This window comes from Chenopodium album, chromosome 26, assembly GCF_948465745.1.
Source record: "Chenopodium album chromosome 26, dcCheAlbu1.1, whole genome shotgun sequence".
NCBI lineage: Eukaryota > Viridiplantae > Streptophyta > Magnoliopsida > Caryophyllales > Amaranthaceae > Chenopodium > Chenopodium album.
Genome location: NC_137859.1, coordinates 28,603,867 through 28,609,318, shown reverse-complemented (window position 1 = coordinate 28,609,318; position 5,452 = coordinate 28,603,867). Strand labels below are relative to the sequence as shown.

General features: G+C 29.2%; 1 pseudogene; it reads right to left on the bottom strand.

Moving 5' to 3' along the window:
* Positions 1-1,703: 1,703 nt before the first annotated feature.
* On the bottom strand, positions 1,704-4,768 carry LOC145616978 (MLP-like protein 43 pseudogene; annotated as a pseudogene).
* Positions 4,769-5,452: the final 684 nt, after the last annotated feature.

The window sequence follows — 5,452 nt, the reverse complement described above, 5'->3', positions numbered from 1 at the left end:
ATCACAAAATACCCCGAAACAGTTTCTACATAATAGGTTGAGTTTTATAGTTTTGGTTGTTGTTGGTTCGAGAAATGTAATCTTAAATTAACTATGTAACTTTCTGCTTGTGTATGTATTTAATTTGTAATTAATTAAGGTCGAAGTCTCTTTATATATTTGATAGTTTAGAAGTAATCATTCTTTGAAAGCTTGTTAGAAAAAACGGGTTGTTACAATTTTTTTTTTTCTTGAGATTGCGTTTAATGGTTTGATAAGGAAACATAGTGAATATTAAAAAGCTAGTTATAGTTATTACTTATTCGAAAATGAATTAATCAAGTTCGAACAATAATAGCGTTTCCATAACAAAATAAAAATGTAATCACTTGGATATAAAAGTAGACTCCAAGAGATTATTGATCGATACGTATAAATCCAATTTGAGCTAGAAATGAAGAAGTTATAAGCGAAAGAAGTTAAGTATTTCAAGCTAAGATTATCCCTTCAACCCATTATTCTCACTCTCAAAAGTCTATGCGATTTTGGTTTACTTTTTAATTAACTCGTATTTTTTTATTCTCTTTTTGGATGGTTTTTTTTAGTTATTTGAATTTAAGCTAGTAGGTTTGTTGCCAATTTTGATTTTTGAATGATAACTTTCTCTTTTCCCCATATATGTGAGTAATCTCAAATCATTGTGGTTTAATTTGCTTTTCAATATTAACAAACTTTGTGTGAGTTAATCTTGAAATTCTTGTTTTTATTAAATCAAACTTTGTGCTTAGTAAACCAAGTTTATATTTTTATAGAATTAATTTGATTTCTAATAAAAACCCTCATAATCCTAAAAGAATACAGAATGAAAATATAATTTTTGGGCATATATAATTGACTCTCATGTCAATTATTTTGCATCTTTACAGAAAGTAAACTTATGCACAAAGATTGAAATAAGCGCTCTAATGAAATGGATTTTGCGGAAAACCACCGTTGTGAAAGGGGGAAAAATGGGATTTATCTTGTGTGGTCACACGATCGTAGAACAATTCCAATAACATGTGAGTGATATATATAGGTCTCCATAGTCTCCATTTGCATTTTATTTGTATGGGATTGGCTATGCACATTGTATATACTTCCTCCATTTCTATTTAGTCGACACGTTTGATTTTGGCACATATATTAAGGAGAGGAGAGAGAGTGAAAGAGAATGAAAAAGCAAGTGGGGTAGCTTGTAAATACAAGGTAAAAAATTTACCCAAAAAGGAAACGTGTCAACTAAAAAAAAAAACTTCCTAAAACGGAATACGTGTCAACTAAAAAGAAACGGAGGTAGTATGTTTTAGCTTAAAAGAGCTTGTTTTATTTGTGGAACAAGATTTTCTTAAATCTAGTTAGTTAATATGGACATTTATATAGAAGAAATGTACTTGCTCAATCATAACAAAACAAACATCACATTTATTCATTACATAATCCATTGCATGTTCATTCACACAACTAACAATGTCACAAGGCTCAGTAACGTACATTTTCCAGGAAAAAAGAAAAACAAAACAACATTACCACAAACACAATACATATCACAAATTACAGCATACTACTAGTCTAGAAACATATGTAGCTGATCCACCCATGTCTCATAGACTTTAGCAATAACATAGCAATCAAAGCATACAAATGATACTATTAAGATGCATATTGATGCTTAGATTCAAGGCTTATTTGTCCTGGCGATGGTGATGATCATCAATTTCTTTTGCGAGTTTAAGTAATTCATCCATCAGAGAAGAAGGCTCAGGGACGCCGGGGTGCTTCTTCTCGTATTCGAAGGTCCAAGTAACTAAGCTAAGTTCCTCACCTTTAGGTATAACTTGGTATGTGATAACAAAGGTGTTGTAGTCCTCCATCAAATCTCCTTCCAGCATTCTAAATTTGATTATTTTGTTCTTCTCGTCTACCACGTCTAGTACTTGCTTCCCTTTTTGAACCTTACCATCTACAACATTATATGATTGCAATAATAAAGTTATATTGCAACATTTTAATATTACTCCGAGAAAAACAAAATGTGTCGGCCAATAATATATATATATCACCCAATAATTCTAGTGACACTATACACAACCCTATTTAACAAGCTTTAATGAATTTTGCAGTTATGATATAAATTTGTCAGTAAATATATACACCCCTAATTATATTGCAACAAAGAAAAATTCAATGACTCATTAATAATATGCTTTTATTGCAACTAAAAATTAATGGAAGTAGAAATTATAAAAGTGGTAAATTTTAAATTTAATTTTTTAGTGTATAGTAAAATAATTTTTTTTAAAAATATTTGGTAGTAAAAACAATTCAGATATTTTTAAGGTATTAAAAAAAAGTACAAAAACTTTTGTATACACCCGATTTACACTAATATTAGTGTACATCGAGCAGTATAAGGGTAACTTTTAGCTAATTTTAGGGTAACTTTTTGCCTTTTTTTGGGTAACTTTAAACATAATACAATGTTTATATAAATAGACAACAAAAAAAAGTTTTATAAAGGTGATTTAATTACATTCAATCACTAACAATTGATTTTAAGTCATTTAAAATGTGATTTTTCACTAATAAAGTGTATATTTTTTCTTTGTATTGGGTTACTTTTATGCATAAAGGGGTAACTTTTATTCATTTCAAGGGTAACTTTTGATCACTTTAGGCTATCTTTATAATAGATGTACAATAATTATTGTACACCCGATTTTTTTAAAAGTTTAATAAAAGGAAAAAAAACTCCTTTAATTTTAGAAAATCTATCCATAAAAAAATAATTAAACAATTTTTTTTCTCTGCTCGCGATCGACCCGGCCATGTGATCAATGATCAATATAATGTTAACACCTTCAACAACTCTCTTTCTCTAAAAGATTTCACTCCACCTTGCTAAATCTCTTGATTCACACGTCCAAATCTAACAAGAGAAGTCTTTAAGGACGGAGGATTGTTTGCTATTAGAGGACATTTTAATCCGTTCTATAATAATTGACATATATAGTCAATTCTGACAGTTATTTGCCTAATGCACAATTTTGACCCTTATATAAAGTAATTATTTCTTTTGTTTTTTTTTCTTTTATTTTTCATGGCCAAATTTTTAAATTTGAAACAAAAAATTCTCATTAATATATGTAGTAAATATTTATTACTCCCTCCATCCCCTTTTGATAATCCCTTATGGACATTTTTCACGGGAATTAATAAACACAAATAAGAATAGTAAAAGAACTTTGAAAAAGTAAATTGACATTAGGTATGTAAAAAAGTAGAGAGAGAAAGTAATAAAAATACATGAGAAAAACAAAATTTACATAGAAAATTTAAATTTGCACAAGTATTGTTGCAAATTAAAGGGCATTTTACTAAAAAATTAATATTGTGGTTGTTGGAAAAAACAAATGTGGTGAACATTTTGGGACTAAAATTTACCCATAAAGGACTATCAAAAGGGGACAGAGGGATTATAACTTTTGCTTATGCATAATAAAAAGTGTTACTCCGTAATAGTCAAATTTCAGTCTTGACGACTGTGGAAAATCAAAATAGGAACAACAAAATGATGAGGGAGAATATGTTACTAAATAGTTTTCAAACGATTAATATTCTGAAAATTTACATTAATACATGTCTAATAAAATTTTACATGATAAAATTTGACAAGCAATTGTTATGGAAGGAAAGGAGTACAATACATACAAAATTAGTATCTTATGGTATTTTTTTATAAAGTAAGGAGAAGGACCCTAACTACACCTCTACCCTTACGGATTTTTTGGTCCAATATTTACGGATAAGGCACTTTGAGAGTGAGAGGGGAGGGTAAAAGATCCCCACCCTCAAAGTGTCTCTAGAGGGAACTAAACTCCTAACCTCAAGGTTAAAAAGTATAATCTTTCTCACTAGTCCAAGCTTAGCTAGGTAATAGTATCCTAACCATATGTGGTCTAATTTAAAGTAGTAATATTTATCCTTAGAATAATATACTACGAAGTACAATATTAGGATTGAGGAGGTACATTTCTTTAAAAAAAAAAAAGGATTGAGGAGGTACATTAAACACAGACATTTGAGGTAATTTCAGATTCATCACAATGTCAAATTTAATAGAATTATTTTTTTTTATTTTTATTTTTTTTTTGTAATTTTTGCCAATACAATATTATATATATATATATATATTGATATTCAAAGATACGTCTCATTGACCCACCAAAATAAAATAGGCACTACATTATTTTTTTTTTAAATGGTAAGAAGAAGGCTCATCCTAGAAGGTGGGATTGTAAGGGAAATCCCTCTTAAAATATGCTTGGTGAGATTCAACTCCTGACCAGCTGACCTCGCGCCTGAAAGTCGGAGAACTAGACAACTATTCTTAGCCTCGTATCTCAAATAGTTTAGGCACTATATTATGGGACAGGTAAGTATGTATTTTCCTTAAGCATAAGAGTACATCCAAGTATAGAACAACATAATTACATATTTACAAACAAATAAATAGTGCAATGGTAAATAATGTAAGTAGGCCGGTTAGAACATTACCTAGTGTATAATTCCAGCAAATTTTGGATCCTGGTTTACCAAAAGAACCATGATGCAAATCACAGCCTTGGACGAACTCAGGATGAATGTTTGCGATGTCATGAGGCTTTTCTTGGAATAATTCATGGAAAGCATCACCCCCAGCAACTCTTATCTCTATCTCACCTTCTAGCTTACGTTTTAAACCTGCCATTCTTCTCACTTAGCTTATTACTTACTATTATGGAAATATTTATTTGGTAATAGAATTTGTATGAATCATGTAGGAAACAATGACATCTATTTATAGGAACTCTCATCTGTCTTTATGTCTATAATTTATGATGGTGGGTAATAAAATATTGTGAAATAATACACCTGTACATGCACCATTTCAATTCTCTTTCGATCTCTTTTTATGGAGCATAAATTAAACTAAAATATTCCCTCTGTTTATAATATAACACTCTCTCCGTTTCATAAAATAATTCTCATTTTTCAAATTTTACGAGAATTTAGAAATTGGAGGAATAGTGTGTAAAATTACGTAAAAATTGGTAAAAGTACATTAGAGACAAAAAAATCTAGATAAGTACAATAGCAATATCCAAAAATAATTTTTTATGAAAAAATAAACTAGGAAAAAAGCATATGTACTTTATTTATATAGAAACTAGGTTAGGTCATGTGCCATACACGGTGATTTACAGTTATACTGTATATAGTTATAGATTATTAATTGATAATTATTATAATCATAAATTTGTCGAGGAATAATAAAAATATGTGATATGTTCTCTAAGAAAAAGTATGTGATATGTTCTTTAAAAAAAGTATGTGATACCTTGATTTTTCAGTTTTAGCTTCTAACACACAACTAAAACAAAATAAGTAGGCA